General features: G+C 43.3%; 1 non-coding gene and 1 pseudogene across 1 annotated transcript; one reads left to right on the top strand and one right to left on the bottom strand.

Annotated features, from left to right (window-relative positions):
* The first annotated feature begins 4,385 nt into the window (after positions 1–4,385).
* LOC121055864 lies at positions 4,386–4,524 on the top strand. The gene has a single exon (XR_005812848.1). It is a non-coding gene; the product is annotated as a small nucleolar RNA Z247 (small nucleolar RNA).
* A 3,905-nt stretch (positions 4,525–8,429) lies between these two features.
* On the bottom strand, positions 8,430–13,494 carry LOC102705478 (annotated as a pseudogene).
* Between the last annotated feature and the right edge of the window lie 6,082 nt (positions 13,495–19,576).

Below are 19,576 nucleotides of genomic sequence, written 5' to 3' on the forward strand. Positions count from 1 at the left end.
GATAAAGGCGCCAACCAGTTAGATCTTAATCACTGACTTGTGTAATCCATATCCACCTGATTGGGAAGGAGAGGGGCCTAGTGTAGTACGTGGAATAGTCCAATATTTTGATTGTGAAAGAGAGTAAGAGATTTAATACATATGTGGAAAAGCCACTCATCGTCTCATCCTGTACGCTGGTGGTGGAAAAGGTCATTTAAATCCAGCAATTGCTATGAGATCTTGAACCTTAGTTCTAATGGATAGTAGGGTGCGAATGCTCAATAGACATAGAGTAACCGTACGAGGCCTGTTGTAAGTATATGTGTAGACACTCATAGCATAAAACATTTTTTTCTATCTCGTAAACCAGAAACCATTAACCATGCAAAAAACTAATGAAGGATCGTTACCACTCGACATGTTATGCAATGGAAGAAAGTGCTAAGAAGCCGAACTAACATCGGTGATATAGCCCGACTAGAAGTAGAGGAAATGATCAATCGCAGCAGCCCAATCTTCTCCTCTGCACACATTTACCTCACCGTGCAACTATGCCGACAAGCATCGCAATCTAACGACACCTCTACCTGTATTCACATGTCCAAAGAAGTAATGTCATGCACGGATATGCTAACGGATGTACTTTTTAGGGGTCCGGTCAAAACTAAATTGAGGATCATATCATACTATATAATAATAATTAATAGAAATATATACTATATTTATATATGATTTTTTACCATCCTTGATAAATAACTATATATGAATTATTATCATAAACATTTTTAGACATAATATTTATATAAAATATTATACATGTTTTATAAAATAATCAGGGTGGGCTCCCTAAAATTTGGGGGACAGAGTGGCCCCACCTCTCGACCCCTCTAGGACCGGCCCTGATCATTGGCCAGCCTTTGGCCTTTTGAACCCTTGGACAGCCCTTGAATAATGAAGGGAATAGCCTCATATTGGGCCATTTTGAACAGGTTCGGAGCTTCAACCCAGCAAGCACAGCATAACATGCAAGTGGATGCTAGGAAAGTGGTCCGTGGGCTCCGAAAGACCTGCCTTCGTCGTGGTGAGCTCTCTAGCACATCTGTCATTGCAACCCTCCTGATTCAATGGCCAAATGTTTATATCTTCCTGGTTTCTTGAGGATCTCAATGTCTCCTTCTCAATCACCACTTCTGTCATGAATTAATATTAGCTAGAGAAAAAACACCTACATCCTAGTGCTAGCTTGATCAAGGGTGATTTGGGTTTTTGGGGCTTCTTCTGTTACTACTGGTTGCAGGAGTAACCAGGTTGATTTTGCTGTTCAGGTTAAGTGCCAGCCACAGTGGTGGAACTGCCCATTGGGCAGGGTCGGGCGGCTGGCCCAGCTATGGCCCGCGTTGCCCCCCCCCACCCAACCCCCTGCGGCTGCAGCCTAGAAAAATCCATCAACCACCAGGCTGGCGTCCAGTCTATTCACAGCCTATCCAGTATGTTCACAGTCTAGAGAGAGGCAGCCCAAGCAGAAGGCCAGAAAGAAATCACGATCATGCACGCTACACGCACAGATCATCTCAGCTGTTCAGCGCCGTGACTTCAGGTCTTCACCTCTTCGGCGACGCCGCAGTGACGTGACACGACGCCCTATCTCCCTCTCATCTCGGTGACTCGACCGACTTCTCTTCTCGACTGCCCTATGTAGCAAGCTCACCGGCGTCGCCGCCTCGCCGGGCGCTGCCGCCCAATGCGCATCACCATGACGCCGTCGGTTGCCGTAGTGTCGCTGGATTTGTTTTCTTCTCCGGCTGAGCCGTTTTCCACGACCAGGTCCCTAGATGTTCTTGTCTTCGGTCTTCATAAAATTAGACTTATGTTATGTGTCTTTGTGCGGTGACTGAGACAGTAGACAGACACAATTAGCTTTTGTCTACACAATTAGACATCTAGTAGAATAGTAGATATTAGATACTAATAGATTACTAATTTACTATATTTTCTTGTGTGTGCCTGTGTATCAATCAGACTATCAGTGTAAGTAGACTAGTAGGTCTAGCATTCTTGAATGACATTTTCTTGTAGTGAATCATTTGAGCAATTTTTATAAATGATAATTTATATATTACTATGTTTTCTTGCAGTTGCAGGTAGAGCATTGGAGCTATTACGCTGCAAGATAGGAAAATTGAGAGAAATTGAATCTCAAGCAGAAGAAACTGATGTTGCAGTGAGCAGATATGGTCGCGATCATGGTCGTTACGGTATGGATTATGTTCGTGCGTTGTTGTGGAGTCCACCACATCTATTTTTTATTTCTGGTTCCGCCACTGGCCAGCCACCTATGCGACTCAGGTCAATGAGGTTCAAGCTAGAAAAGTCCATGGCAAGGAATACTCCTGTGCTTCGTCACGGGAATAAAAAAATAACAAAGTGTCCTTGTTTGCAGTTGCACCATTCTTATTTCCCATAATCCTATAATATGCTCTATTTAATTAAACTACATGACTACACATCCATATATATAGTTCAGGAGCATCAAGATTTAAACAACCTATTGTTTGTGTGTTAAAAAAACAACTCAGGAGACCTATATATATATATATATATATATATATATATATATATATACATATATATATATATATATATATATATATATATATATATATATACATATATATATATATACATACACTAGCATGATGCCCGTGCTTCGCCATGGGAATAAAAAGACTTACTAAATATATTTATTGCACTTAATAAAAAATATTTTATATAAAATTTTATTGTATTCTAATTAACTTTTGTCTTTTGCATGCTACATCTGCCAGCTAAATCATTGTTCCGTAGTATGGACAAGCACAATCTACGAAATATTTATCATTTATTCATCGTATCTGTATGTAACCAATAACTTCACTTGATTATACTTATAGGCTGATAAGCTAATATGACCAACTTTTAGAGTGGTTTTGCAAAGATCCAACCAATTCTCGCACCACTGCATCTCTACTCATGCTACCTCAAGTGTGGCCCACCTAGCTGGGTCCCATGCCCGCGTCACCATTAAATTTCGACTTATCATTTCGCTAGCAGATCACTATTAATATATATTATAGATTATATATAATATGGGAAATAATCCAAATAGATCATAACGCAGAAATTTTGGTTAAAATCAAATATCTTTCCATGATCCACGTAAACAAAAATGCCTTCCAAAAATTTGTTGATCAAGATATTGGTCACTAATTCCTTCCAAAATGTCATAAGCGAATCAAAAAATGCGATCAATGGAAACAGATTATCTAATTGCTTCGGCTAAATGGAACCACTTAATCAGAACCCTAGTGACATGATTAAGCAAGTGGTAAACGTAATTAAGTACGCAACTAATTCAAGGAAGCATGCATCAATTGCGTCTTCCTCGCTATTGCTCTGACTGGCCGCCTGGCCGGACAGCTGGTCATCGGCGTGGCTGCGCACGTTGGCCATGAGCTTCTCGAGCACCATGGCAGCTCCGCCTCCACGTCGGCCTCCCACCAGAACTGCATGTTGGCCTTCGCATCTATGATCTTCTTCGCCACCTCGCGCAACCACGACTTCTCCGCGGCGACTTGCGACCTGGTGTCCTCCGCCGCCCTTCTTAACTCCTCGTGGTGGTGTTGGTCGTCGCTTGCGACCCCTTGGACATGGGTGTTAAAGTATGTATATATATCCTAACTAACCTTGCAGATAGATTAAGATAGAGTTTGTTAGTCTGTTTTCTATTTTCTATTATGTAATCTATATCCTGTACATGCTACAATGGAGGCTATTTCCATCCATATAAACACGCACCGTGCACCGGAGACGGCAAGCACGTTCATTGCATCTTTTCATGGTATTAGAGCGAGCTTCCTCAATACATCCAATCTATGGCGAGTTCATCGTCATCAGGCGCCAGCGCTACAGCTTCTGTTCTTGCGCATCCTGTTACAGAAAAATTATCTCGCAGTAATTTTCCTTTATGGAGAGCGCAGGTTCTTGCTGTTCTTCGGGGAGCACAGATGGCAGGCTTCATCGACGGCACTATCGAGCAGCCGCCACCACGCATCACCCGGGAGAACAAAGAAGGCAAGGAAGAGCAGGCTGCTAATCCTGCACATGCCGTGTGGGTTGCTCAGGAGCAGCAAGTTCTCAGCTACTTGTTGCTCTCCCTCTCGCGCGATATCCTCACCCAGGTCGTCTCCATCCCGACGGCTTCTGGAGTCTGGGATGCGATCTGTGGAATGTTTTCATCACATTCCCGAGCTCGTGTCATCAACATCAGGATGGCATTGTCTACCACACGCAAAGGCAACCTGAAGATTGCGGAGTATGTTGCCAAGATGCGTGGTTTGGCCAACGAGATGGCGGCCGCCGGCAAGAAATTAGACGACGAAGACATTGTTTCTTATATTCTTGCAGGTCTCGATGATGAATTTGATTCAGTGGTGTCCGCCGTCGGCGCACGGGTGGAACCCATCTCTGTTGGCGAGTTATTCTCTCAACTTGTCAGCTTTGAGCAGAGACTGGAGCTTCGTCAAGGGATCAATCAATCCTCCGTCAACTCGGCTTCACGAGGAAGCAATGGAGGAGGTCGCGGACGCGACCAACAGCAGCAGCAATATCAGAACAAGAATCGTGGCCAGCAGGAAGGTCGCGGCAATGGTGGCAATGGCGGACGCAACAACAATAACTTCGGCAACAACCAAGGAGGGAATAAACCAAGATGCCAACTTTGTGGTAAGATTGGTCATACAGTGGTAAAATGCTATAAACGTTTTGATGCTTCTTTTACTGGTGAAGAAAGAAGCACATCTACTGCCACTACCTCCTATGGTATTGACAACAATTGGTATGTCGATACCGGGGCTACGGATCACATCACAAGTGATCTGGACAAGCTCACACTCCGGGAGAAATATAATGGAGGAGATCAGGTGCACACAGCTAGTGGAGCAGGTATGAGAATTAATCAGATTGGTCAATCTATTGTTCATACCCCAAATCATAAGTTAGTTCTTAAAAACATCTTATATGTTCCACAAGCTAGCAAAAGCTTAGTCTCTGCACATCGTCTTGCTTTGGATAACCATGCTTTCCTTGAATTATATCCGTATCATTTTTCTATCAAGGACCAGGCAACGAAGAAGGTGCTCCACAATGGCAGATGTGAAGGAGGTCTCTATCCCTTAAAGTCCTTTCCTAATAAACTAGCCTTTTCAGTCGCCAAGATCTCCTCAACCCGGTGGCACCATCGCCTAGGGCATCCATCGTCCGCTATTCTTCATCAAGTTCTTAGCCAAAATAAATTAAATTATGTTAGTGAGTCAGATAGTTTCCATGTTTGTGATGCTTGTCAAAAAGGGAAGAGTCATCAACTTCCTTATTCAAAGTCTTTACGTCAGTCTAGTGCTCCTTTAGAGCTTATTCACTCAGATGTCTGGGGATCTGCGCCAACTTCTGTTGGCAGATACAATTACTATGTTAGCTTTGTCGATGATTTTAGCAAATTTTCTTGGATCTATTTGTTAAAACACAAATCTGATGTTTTCCAATGCTTCCATGATTTCCAGCATCTTGTTGAACGACTTCTTGATCGTAAGATTGTCTCTGTCCAGACAGACTGGGGTGGTGAGTATCAGAAGCTTAACACCTTCTTTCAACGCATCGGTATTTCTCATCGGGTCTCATGTCCCCATGCCCACCAACAAAATGGTTCTGCCGAACGCAAACACCGTCACATCGTCGAGATGGGACTCACTCTCCTTGCGCAGGCCTCAATGCCTCTCAAATTTTGGGATGAGGCTTTCTTAACTGCTACTTACTTGATCAATTGTCTTCCCACTCCGGTCCTCCATGGTGCAACTCCTCTTCAGAAACTCTTTCAGATTTTACCAGATTACAAATCCCTTCGCATTTTTGGTTGTGCCTGCTAGCCCAATCTCCGTCCCTTTAACACCCATAAACTTCAATTTCGCTCTAAGCGCTGTGCGTTCCTGGGGTACAGTAATCTACATAAGGGGTTTAAATGCCTTGACATCAACAGTGGTCGGGTTTATATCTCTCGTGATGTTGTTTTTGATGAAAACATTTATCCATTCGCCTCTCTTCATTCCAATGCCGGTGCGCGTTTGCGTGCTGAAATTCTGCTGCTCCCTAAACATTTGTATGCTTCATCCGGGGATGAACACGTAGATAACCAACCTGTTTTTAATTCTTCTAACCCCCGGCCTCCAGATTTTGCAGTTTCTGATAACCATACGGCTTCTGGAGAACACGGTACAGCCATCCGGCGTGATTTCATGCGCCCAGCCCACCGGCCGCCCGGCGAGCTCCCCGATGAGGGCCCCACTCCCTCTACAGGTGCTGATTCTGATGCCCCTCCCACCGAGGACTCACCTTCTTGCCCGAGCTCTCCGTCTACGGGGGAACGCGAGGACCATGGCGTCGACGTCGGCTCGGGATCGCCACCGCCTAGCGCTGCCTCGCCCGGCTCTGCCCAAGGGACAACCCTGGGATCGCCATCGCCATCATCACCTGGAACAGAGTCCTCCGGATCGTCTGTACCAATGGCTACGACATCACCACCCCCTGTTGTGTCTCGTCCACTTACCCGACTACAACAAGGAATCCGGAAGCCCAAGACATACACTGATGGCACAATTCGGTATGCTCACTTTACAAATGCAATTGATGCTGAACCTAACAATTTGTCTGATGCTTTGAGCAACAGCAACTGGAAGCAGGCTATGGACAGCGAGTTTGCTGCTCTTCAACGAAACAAAACCTGGCATCTAGTACCACCGTCCCACGGGAAAAACATAATTGATTGTAAATGGGTATATAAAGTTAAGAAAAAGGCCGATGGTACAATAGATAGGTATAAAGCTCGACTAGTTGCAAAGGGGTTTAAGCAGAGGTACGAAATTGACTATGAGGACACCTTCAGTCCCGTAGTCAAGGCCGCTACCATTCGAATTATTATATCCATTGCAGTGACAAATGGATGGAACCTTCGTCAATTGGATGTCCAGAACGCGTTTCTTCATGGTGTTCTAGAGGAAGAAGTCTACATGCGGCAGCCCCCAGGGTATGAAAATCATAGCTTCCCTCATCATCTGTGCAAATTGGATAAAGCATTATATGGCCTCAAACAAGCACCACGTGCATGGTACTCTCGCTTGAGTCACAAACTACAGAACCTTGGATTTGCTCCATCCAAGGCTGACACATCTCTGTTTTATTTGAATAGAAAACAGTGTACCATGTTTATATTGGTGTACGTTGATGACATAATCATTGCTAGCTCCTCTCAAGGTGCGACAGACAGATTGATGAAGGAACTTGAAAGTGAGTTTGCACTCAAAGATCTTGGTGATCTTCACTACTTCTTGGGTATAGAAGTAGAGCGGTCCAAGTCTGGACTCGTGATGAAGCAAACAAGGTATGCAGAAATTTTGTTAAACCGAGTGGGCATGAAAGGCTGCAAACCTGTTACTTCACCTCTTGCTGTCTCAGAAAAGCTGTCCGTCACACAAGGGGATAAATTAGGAGTGGAGGATGCTACACGATATAGGAGTATAGTGGGTGCACTTCAATATCTCACTCTCACACGACCTGACATCAGCTTTGCAGTAAACAAAGTTTGTCAATTTCTGCATACTCCTACCACAGTTCATTGGACAGCAGTAAAGCGAATACTTTGGTATGTTCAAGGAACAGTAAGTATGGGGCTAAAACTGAGTGCTAGTCCATCTATGCTTGTTAGTGCTTTTTCAGATGCTGATTGGGCAGGTTGCCCTGATGATAGAAAATCCACCGGTGGGTTTGCTGTCTTCATTGGAAAAAATTTGGTGTCTTGGAGTGCTAGAAAACAACCCACTGTGTCTAGATCCAGCACAGAAGCAGAATATAAGTCTCTGGCTAATGCAACAGCTGAAATAATGTGGGTACAGAAACTTCTTGAAGAAATAGGAGTTAAGGCTCCTTCTACAGCATGTCTCTGGTGCGACAATTTAGGGGCAAAATATTTGTCATCAAATCCAGTTTTTCATGCTAGAACAAAGCATATAGAAATTGATTTTCATTTTGTGCGGGAGCGGGTTGCACAGAAGCTGCTTGATATTCGTTTTATTTCTACCAAAGATCAGCTTGCTGACGGGTTTACCAAGGCGCTCCCTACACAGCAGATGGAAGCATTTTGTCGCAATCTCAACCTGTTAACACAGCTGTGATTGATGGGGGATGTTAAAGTATGCATATATATCCTAACTAACCTTGCAGATAGATTAAGATAGAGTTTGTTAGTTTGTTTTCTATTTTCTATTATGTAATCTATATCCTGTACATGCTACGATGGAGGCTATTTCCATCCATATAAACACGCACCGTGCACTGGAGACGGCCAGCACGTTCATTGCATCTTTTCAATGGGAAGGAGCAACAATCGCGGCGGCGGCGGCGGCGGGCAGCGCGTAGCGACGGAGGACGACGTCGACGGACGGGTCACCGAAGTAGAACGCGCTGCGGGCCTCGGAAAGGACGATGACGGCGAGGCTTGTGCCGGTGAGGATGGAGAGCTCCGACGCCAGCTGGCGGCCCACTCGAACACGAACGATGGATGCGCTGCAGGATTCTGGACGGGAGACGACGTCATCTCTGCTGCTGCTGACCCACGCGTGCGTACCAAAAACGGAGACGAAGCAGACTAGACCATGCATCGCACGGGAGGAAGGAAAGAACAAAGAGATAGCTGACGTTGTTGTTGCTGCTGACGTCATCACAGACGAACGAAAAATCCCTGCAGAATCATTACCGCTATCATTCTATTAGGAAGTGCCCTATAACAGGTTAACCATATGAAAAGGTAGACAAGATGGTAAAAGATGTGGTGGTGACCGGTACAAAGGATATCATAAGCGAGGAGCAGATTCTGAGTACAAAGGATATCATTAAAGAGGGGTGTAATTGAATGGGTGGGAGGAACCTTATCAAGTATGGGATGGTGGGTATTGTGGATGATCACTGACATGCCTAGCCTTATCCGCTTCGCTTGCTGGTGCTTTGCTATTCGCACTACCATTGCTAACTCTGAAGAAAGGTCTGCCTCGTGCTTCTTCGCTTATTCAATGCTTTCTCAGGCATCCTACAACACCCTTACATCCCAATGTCGGCTATCTACCCTTCTTTACCAAGTGAGGGGAATCCTTATCCCTAGCTATCCAAATGCCTCCTCTTAAAGCAAGGCATACTCTACTGGCTTTCCATCTCTAAACTATTCTTTTGAAAACTCTGTATCCTGTCTCCACAACTCTATAGCCCTCGTCCCGTGAGAGATGGGTTGTAGTCCACGTAGATTGGATCGAAAGATCGCACTTTCGCTCTTCTCCTATCGGACTAGTCACTTCCCACTCTCCTCAAGTTCACCCCCTCTGCTAAATCTACACAGTGAACTCCAGGTCCTTAATAGGAAGTAGGCCCCTAAGCTAAAACTACCAGAACTTCTTTCTTACAATCCGATTACTATTTGATTGAGAGATAGGCATATTTTTCCACGATAGAAACTATCCAATCCATCTCTTCTATTATTAAATAGAAACTGACATAGTCGACGTAAGAACAAGACGGGTTCGCTGGCTTCTAATAGATGCTAGAGCTAAGAGAGCCCTCTATTTTGATCATATTGACTCTCTCTCGTCCAATAAGAGTTTCCGACAGTTACTTTATTCAAATTCTCTCCTTTCCAAAGCTCCACAAGGCAGGCAAAAAGAGTAATAGGGCAACAAGTAATCTTGCTTTCATTTATTTGGAGATCTTTCTTTGTTGAGATGGAAATCGACGTTCTTTTGAAAAGGGCTAGGTAGGGATTAGGTGTGTCCTGTGCATTCACAGTGGATGGCTATTTATGCACCATGAAAGAAAATACTTCAAACATGACTTAGAATTTGTATATGTGTATAAAAGTTTTGAATAGAACAAACGGTCAAACACATATCCCAAAGTCACCGATATCAAATAAAATTATGGTGCACATTGTACTAAGTTTGTACTTCGATATGATTAATTTTGTACCTTGATGAACTGAAGGAAATTGAACACACTAAAATCTTGGAAAAATAATCATCACGCATTGATTAGAAATTGTCTAATTACATATTTATTAGCTAACTATTTTGGTTAGCACAAAGTTATCCAAACATGCATGCTGGATTGAATAAATAGTTACAAAATTATCCAAACATGCATGTATCAGATTAATTGCAGCATACTCATATATGCTCATGCGCCGACGAAATAGTAGACATCTAAAAACATAAAGAAGTGTGTTTAATTAAATTCCTAGATCAAATCATCGATCTGCACCTCACAACTATGCATCGGTGTAGAGAAGTAGCGGCCTCCTGCCAGTTGGGCTTGAACGGCATGGAGTATACGTGCAACGCGTGGAAGTGTGTATTTGACGCGCGTATGGGCCGCGGCCCATTGCACGGACAGGCCGGCGAGCGATTGCGTGCAACGGTGCGAGTGGGATGGCGAGCGCGACGCGCGACCTGGCGCAGAACGGCCCACGAGGACGACGGATAAAAAAATTGACAGAATCGTTACCGTTTTTTATAATAGTATATATATATCCCAAGCCAACGATGTTATGGACCCTCCTAACAAAAAATCATCACCATACAAAAAGTGTTTCTGGTAATTAAATTATCAACACTCATGAAAATTGTTCCGCACATATTGGATGGCATTGTTTCCAATGATAAAAAAACTACGTCCGAAGGACAGACGAAGGAAACACTTTAAAATATTTATAATAGTAGAGATAGCAAACATTGAAGTGTTGTTTATTCCATGGAGGCAGCTGGAGGGGTCACCTGTGAAAAATATTGGATGGGGGAGAAATCTATGATTTGTTGTGTTCTGTTGTATATTGCACTGATCCCCATGGGTATATTTATAGGTACATAGAAGATAAAAACTTGAAGTAAAAGATAAATATTCTATCATATCTTTATAGGATTTTCGCTTTATCTCTATAGTTTCTATTGGAATCTGTTATCTCTAATCGTATGTATCTATATCTCTAACATTCCCGCCCAGTCGTGACGGGAGCAAAGCGAACGATTGCGACTGGATTTGAAATCCTGTGTTTCACCATCTTTTCTTCTTTATTTCTCCATCATCAATTGCATCTCTGATGGATAATCCTACACCTCAGTGATTGCGTCCCCTTTTGTGTCGTCCCTTGTCTCTCTCCTCTATTCCCTCCCGCAGTCATAGCAGGAGTGTCATGGACGATAGCGATGACACGGACGCTTTTAACTGGAGTTGTCGCTAATGATTTGTTGTAATGTATGTCGAGGTAGTCAATCATGTGGTAGCCGTGATAGTTGTAGACATGATAGTTGATGTAGCCACATATAGCCGAAGGCGAAAAAAAATTGGAGACGGAGCTACGATCATAGATGAGACACCTTGCAGATGTCAGAGGATGCCATTGGAAGCGTTTTTGCAGATGTCAGAGGATGTCCTTGGGTCATCTTGCAGATGTTAGAGAACGTCGTTGACGTCGGGTCACCAATTTTTGGTTGTACTCCGTACGTCGTGTAGGAGGTCACCAACGTAATGATGCCAGGTTGATGCAGTATTTGCCTGTCGTAGATGACGCGGTTGATGCCGACGTCGATGAAACGTCTTGTAGAGATTCCTGTCAGAGGACGCGAGATGTTTGTCCATCGTTGTGGACGAAGCGACGTCGTGTTGTTCCCATGTTGATGTAGACCATTAGCGGTGTTACTTTAATGCATGCTGATGGCAGACGTGAAGACTCGATGAAGACGTCGGTTGCTTGATGTAGTGCTTGCTTGCTGGTTTATTGATGTCGTCGCTCCTCTACTTCTGCCGTTTGGACTTGAAGATTTTGTAGTTAGAAAAAACTAATCTAAGAAATATAATCTAATCTGTAGATGATTTTGGGTGACTAAAAATTGATCTAATACTAATTATTGAAAATAAATACATGGCTAATTTCTAGAACAATAAATGCATGTGGCCTTCGGACGAGCGGTTTGCATGGCAGTGATCGATGGCGGTGCAAATTGATGATGGATGGCTGGCGTCCGTTCTCGTCTTCTTTCCGTAGAACGGTCAGCCGAAAATCAGTTGATGGGCTCACTGGCGGCAGCTTGTCGCCGGCGTGTCGACGTGGACTCGAAGTTGATAACTAGTTTTTTTATCTAGACTCTGATACCATGTGAAAAATATTAGATGGGGAGAAATCTATGATCTGTTGAGTTCTGTTATATATTGCACCGATCCTCAGGTATATTTATAGGTATGTAGGAGCTAGAAACTTCAAGTACAAGATAAATATTCTATCATATCTCTCTAGGATTTTCTCTTTATCTTTAGAGTTTCTATTGGACTCTGTTATCTCTAACTGTATGTATCTATATCTCTAACATTACCGACTCACCGCTCTGACATATACTTGCACAGTGTGCATGGTTCATAGAGGCTCCTCGATGGGATCATCATGGCAACTCTGTACCCGGAAGATTGCTTACTTAAATGGTTGGAATTATTCTTCTGGACACATGCCCCTTTTGTTTTTAGATGGGCCGTAAGTGGCACGATCTGAAAAAAATTGGCGGACCGGTACCGGACTGTCGCTCACACGGAAAAATACATTATCCCGTGCGATCATTTTAAAACATCCGCACACGATGATGCGTGCCTATATAAAGCCCAGCTAGACTGATGTACCCCTACCGGACGTGCGATCGTTTTAAAATGCCCGCACAATGCGTGCCTATATAAAGCCCAGCTAGACTGATGTACCGCTACCGGGCGTCTCCGGTGGCCTTCGGCAGTTGAGGCGCACGATGGAGTCGTTGCTCTCGAAGAATCGCCGGAAGAAGTCGTGGCGCTCGCGCAGGCGCAACAGGCTCTCTCCCCAGCACCTCCATCAGCTCGAGCAACAGCTGGCTCATCTCGCCACAGTAGCGCTCGTACACCTCCCCCAGCCGCGCCTGTGCTCCTCCCCGAGCTTCCCCACCAGGTATTCCGCCACTTCTTTGCTGTCGCCCACCGCCGAGTGCCTAAACGACAACATCTCCTTCCACGGTAGCTTGGACGCAAACTGCCCCGTGAAGCTGCTGGTGTAGCTGTAGCTCTCGCCGGTGCAGGGCTGCTTGTCGACCAGCTGCATCGTGAAGAAGGCGTCCATGCCGCGGTGCGCCTCATCCGGCAGCGCGGCGTCGATGCCGTGGTTGACCATGAGGAAGAAGCCGTGGAGCACGCCTTGCCGACAAGGCAGACCACCTCGTGGCGGTCGACGCCGGCGCCGACGTCAATGAGCGGGACGTCCAGGTCGTCGGCAGGCAGGGAGGAGGGGGTCTCGTCGGGTGGCCAGATGAACTGTGACGGGATGTCCATCTGTCCTCTCATCAGGGAGGCGTTGAACACCACCTGCTTCTGTTGTAGCACCATAATCTTTCAATCAGGCCTAGATAATCCTAGCTAACTACAAATTAATTTTAATTTTAACGTACCATCATGTGCAGTCCTCTTAACTCGACCGCACGGATCCCGTGCGGTCTACGTAACCCGACCGCACGAGAAAATATTGATTTTCGCAGACCCCTGGATGCAGACAGGCAGAAACTCCACATGGAAAAATAGATTTTGACAGCACAGAAAAATCATATCTCTAGCCGTGCCAACTTGTAACAGTTAAGGCAATGTAGCAGGCAATTTACATTTCCCTGAACTTTGTTATTATTAACATATGCTCCGTATAATAATATACTGAATCTTTGGGGGGAAAAACGCTGGACGCGTTTGGAGATGCAGTGGTGCATGCTGGATTGCAGGCTGCATCCATCCTGTACACATGGCACATACTCCGTATGCAATAGCGAGCATTTGCTTTTCAACGTGGATTCAAATTTCCATGGGCCAAATCATTTTCAGCTGTAGATTTTTCTTAAGATGCCCTTTAGAGCTGTTCGTTGTTTTGGATGCAACGGATACATATATATTAGATTTTTATAGGGAAAAATTAAATATAAAAGTATATGACGTTACGATAAATTTGTGTATTACATATTATGTTAAAATAGAGGAATCGGTAAATATAACTTACCAAATTTTTAAATAAATTATTTATTATACTTGTAAAAATAAATAGTTAGATTTAAACTTTAGTACACTGAGACCAGTAGTAATAAAAGACCACTAGCAATAGAAGTTACCGTGATTGTCCATTATCTATACCCGTCCTTACTTCCACCCATGTTTTCTCTCCTCGATACCACCTATTCCCACACCAGAGACGTACACCCCATGGCTCATACATGCCTGCATGCCACCAATTCGGGCACTCCAAACTTTACGTAGCTGCTGAAGAGGTTGCCAGGAGAGTTTTGTCGAAAATAATAGCAAGAGTGGAATGGTTGTGAAAGAACAGAAATGGGATGACCAAGATGGTAAAAATTACTTGAATAAATAAATGGAGCACTATGCGGTTGTTTGAAGGATATTGATTCTCCTTGGCTACGATAGTTCCCTCTCAATAGTTGTGTAGTTAAGATGGCAGTTCTACCTACTAGTGGACCACCGAGTTAGTCGGGTCTTTGTGTTTAAAATGGGGATATTATCAGCTGGATGTGTGGATGGGGTATAAATTTTAATTAATTGTTTTGAAATATTGGAAACTTTGGTCCCATCTGGCACAAGACAAATTCATCGGAAATTTTGAAATATTATTTCTCAAATTTTGTAAATTTAGCCAAATTTGGTCAAATTTTCTTCAAAATAATTCAATTAACTCCAGACTGAAGTTACCAAAACAGTACGTTGAATACCTGTTGAGTTGTGTTGACAAAAGTGTATTGGATGCATTACATTGTAGACTGTGTTGACAAAAGCGTCGTATATTTGAGACAAAACACGTGGAATCAACTTTACAGTGTTATCCCTAATCTTATTTATATATTGCTTGTGTGTTAAGAAAAACAACTCAAGAGACCCAAGTAGCCATATATCGAAGCCAACAATGTCGTCACCCTCCTAACAAAAATCAAGACAACTCCAATGAGTTTGAGCGCACTTATAATCTCATGAAACAACACGTCGTAACGACATGCACTCACTTTCCCTCTTTAAAAGGTGTCATGAAAATGGTTGCGCACACAGTGACGCAGACATCAGCAAACAAGATTTACAAATCATGCATGGCGTTGGGTCGATTGACGAAAAGAAAAAATCTAAACTCTCTTCATGTTGGAAAATGAGTCTGCGCCTAGTGGCCCAAGGACGGACGAAGGAAACGCTTTATGTTTTTTATAATACTCCCTCCATCCTAAATGTTTAACGCCGTTAACTTTTTATACATTATGTTAGTTAATTTTTTTAAATATGTAAAGTTATATATATGCATAAAAGTATATTTAACAATAAATGAAATGATATAAAAAATTAATAATTTATTAATTTTTTTAATAAAATAAATAGTCAAACGTATATAAAAAATGAACGACATCAGACATTATTTTTAAGAATGGAGGGAGTAGCAGAGGTAACAAACATTGAATTGTTGTTTATTCCGTGAAGGCATCTCGAGGGGTCACCGATCTGATATACACTTGCACATGGAGGCTTGTGGATGGGATCACATCATGGCAACTCTTGTACCCAAGTACCCAGAAGATTGCTTACTTAATTCAACGAGCTTTGCCTACTAAGTGGATGGAATTATTTCTGCTGTCCGACATGTAGCAGTTAAGACAATGATACCAGTCAGTTATTTATACTTCCCTGAACTTTGTCATTAACTTATATAATAATATATTGAATCTTCGGGAGAAACAAAACTATCCAAGCAAGCATGGACGCTGGATGCATTTGGAGATGCAGTGGGCCGAGGTGCATTTGAAAAAAAAGAAAAACTAATTGTTGGTTGTTTTGGATCCAACGAATATGATTTTATTATACTACTCAGGTAGCATGTGTAGTAGATTTTTTCTAGTGACAAAATTAGGATTAAAATATATAACATTACGAAAAATTTATGTATTATATATCATGTTAAAATAGATGAATCGATAAATATATCTTACCAAGTCTTCAAATATATTATTTGTTATACTTATAAAAACAATTAGTTAAATTTAAACTTTACTATACTGCTACCGCTAGCAATACAAGGTAATACCCTTTGTGATACGAGACCTTGCCACTACTACACAAGCTAGCAAATTTAACAGGTCATCCGTAACGGAACCTAACAGCCCGTCACACCCACACTCATCTGTGACGGGCCAAAATAAGACCCATTGTAGATGACTATATTCAGTTTGGCACGTCACCGATGACATACCATCTGTGTCGGGCCAAAATTTATGCCCGACACGACTTATCCGTGAAGACTCAAAATCAATGCCGGTCAGCGATGACATCATACGTGAAGGGCTAAAATAAAGGCCTGTCATGGATGAGTCATCCGTGATAGGCCAAATAAGTGCCCGTCACAAATTAGTCATCCATAACGGGCCATAACTATGGCCTGTCAAAGATGTGACATGAGTGGGCGGCGACTGTTTTCCTTCTCACCATTTCAAAATTTTTATCGTTCCTCCTCCCCTCTCTTCCCTCGCGTGATATTTCCCCTTCTCCTCACTGTTTCTCTTCCTCTCTCGGCACCAAGTACGAGTGGCTCCGCCGGCCACCCCCCCCCCTCCCTCCCCCCAATCTCCTCCACCTCCGCCCCGGTGCCGTCGACTTATTATTTATAAGCAATGTTTGCCTCGATGCAATCTCAGCTGGGAACGTAAGTTCTAATATTTTCTATCATAATAAATTGGAAATAATAGGATAACTTATTATTTATCAACAGTAACTTGTATCATTTCCATGCAGTACTACCATTTTATCCGTGTGATAGGTTGGAAAGCATGTCATGTCTCCTTGGAGTGTGCACTTCAATTACAACCAAATATGGTTTGCTTCAAAATATCGTAAAATCTAACATATGTGCAAAGTTGTTTTTTTATAACATGTGTGCAAGGTTGTATTTAGCATGGCTTTTTCCTATGCTTCAGGTTTAACTAACAAGGAATTAGCCTTGTAATTTTAGTGTCGAGCATGTGCCTTGGGGAATAGCTGAGAGTTGGTTTGATTAAAGTCTTATCTAGATGGAGTAAGCTGATAGACATGATGGAATGTTAAATGTAGCTGAAACCAACCTTTTCATGTTGCAACTTATCTGTTGTTTTGGTGCTGGAGTGCCTCACCAGTAGTGGCTTAATTTGTTATTAGGTTTGAATCTGAGATGGTACGAGAAATTGGATTAAAGTATAGATCGATATATATGTGTCGGGGGTTCTGGGAATATATATATATTGCTTCATTCATTTTTTTTGAGGGCATAGCTAGAAACATCGTGAGGCCATAAAATAAATCAAATTATCTTTTTTGTTGTGTATTTCAGTATCCGTGAAGGGCCGTAATAAGCGTCCGTCACGGATGAGTCATTCGTGACGGGCCGTATCTCATGGCTCGTCATAGATGACTTATCCGTGACGGGCCATAATTTTAGCCCGTCAAAGATAAGTTCTACTTATATTTTTTTCACTGCATCTGTGAAGGGCCAAAATATTTGTCCATCATGGATGAGTTATCCGTGACGGGCTATGAGCATCTCGGTAACGAGTTTTACTTTTGGCCCGTTAAAGATGATGCCCATCGGTGACGGACTTTGGCCCGTCAATAATAGGTCTTTCTCATCAGTGACTACTCATCACTGACCAGACCATTATCCGTTACAAATATTGATGTAGACCCATTACAAATGACCGGTTCTTTAGCAGTGTGCTTTCAGTTCCACCCGATCACCTTCTTCCTTGCCGCGTGCCAACATGCACATCTCTCCGCATTCACGCGGCATCGGCAGCCTCGAAGGTCCTGGGCGGAGGAAGCTGGGCGGCGGTAGGCACATTGGCTGCGGGCTCAGAGCTTCAGCTGCAGGAGCTTATGCTGACTCAAGCTGTGGAGAAGGCAGCGGCGTTGGGGCAATCCGACCATGTTTTCTCTCCTCGATACCACCTATTCCCACACCACGGGCATGCTTGCCAACATGCCACCAATTCATGCATGCCAAACTTTACCAAGTTGCCGAAGAGGTATTTCGGAGAGTTTTGTGGAAAATAAAAGTAAGAGTGGAACGGCTGTGAAAGAGGGGAAATGGTATGAGCAAGAAGGTAAACTTTACTTGAATAAATAACTGGAGTGTTATGCGGTTGCTGAAGGATATTTATTATCCTTGGCTATGATGGTTCCATCAATAGTTGTGTAGTTAAGATGACAATTCTACCTGCTATAGTGGACCACCAAAAGCTAGTCGGGTCTTTGTGTTTCAAATGGGGCATATTGTCAGCTGGATGTCTGGAAGGGGTTTAAATTTCAATTGTTTTGAAATTTTGGGAACTTGGGTCGCCTCTGGCATGAAACAATTTCGCCAGAAATTTTGAAATATTATTTGTTAAATTTTGTGAATTTAGTCAAATTTGGTCAAAATTTCTTCAAAGTAATTCAATTAATTCCAAACCGAAGTTACCAAAACAGTAGACTACACAAGGTTGGCAGTATGCCAATTTCCTCGTGCCATGAACTCTTACTAAGGAATGAATCATCCCAGGCGGATGCATTACATCGTAGACTGTGTTCGCAAAAGCGTACTATATTTGACCGATAAAACACATGGAATCAACTTAACAGTGTTATCACTAAAACTTATTTTCGTTTTATATAATATGGTGTTCGGTTTCTGTCAGTATTTATATGGATACTAATAAATATGCAGTTCATGAATAAACCAATACACCCCCTGTAGTGCAGAACGAAGGAAGTAACATACAATTGCAATATCAGAACAGGCGTCGTCCCAGATAACTATCAGATATAAGGTGGTAAATTAAACAGTAGCACCGTACCGGCCAGATCGCTCGCTGAAATCGCCTTTTTCTTCTAAAGAAATTCCCTTCCGATGTAGAGAAAATCTCACTAACCAAGCATAATTAGCATAACCCCACCCAAGCTCTGTACTGTTGGTCGGCTGCCCTCTGAATCCATGTAGCAGGAGAAAAACGGCAAATGATCAAGCTAGCTAGCCTCAACAGGAGGGCAAACAGTACCATGGGCAAGCTGCATGCGATGAACTCGTGACTCATCGTACATACTATGTAGTACATTAACCCAGCCTGTCAAAGTGCCAACGACCGGCCGGCCACCTCCATTTTCCGGCCGGTTCCTACCCACCGCCGGCACTATCAACCCGTATATATATATAACCATCACACCTCATGCACTCACAACAGGCTAGCTAATTCAGATCTCACTGCATTGGTTGTAGTCTGAATTAGTTCAGAGTGTTACATTCATCCATCAACATATATATATATATGGCCCCGAGGCTGCGAATTGGCCGCGTCGGCCTCACCGTCCGCTTCGTCTTCAGCGTAGCTCTGGTGGCAATGGCGACGGCGGCGGTGCTCACCGGCGGTCTGGTCGCTGC

Source organism: Oryza brachyantha, chromosome 11 (assembly GCF_000231095.2).
Source record: "Oryza brachyantha chromosome 11, ObraRS2, whole genome shotgun sequence".
In the NCBI taxonomy this organism is placed as follows: Eukaryota; Viridiplantae; Streptophyta; class Magnoliopsida; order Poales; family Poaceae; genus Oryza; species Oryza brachyantha.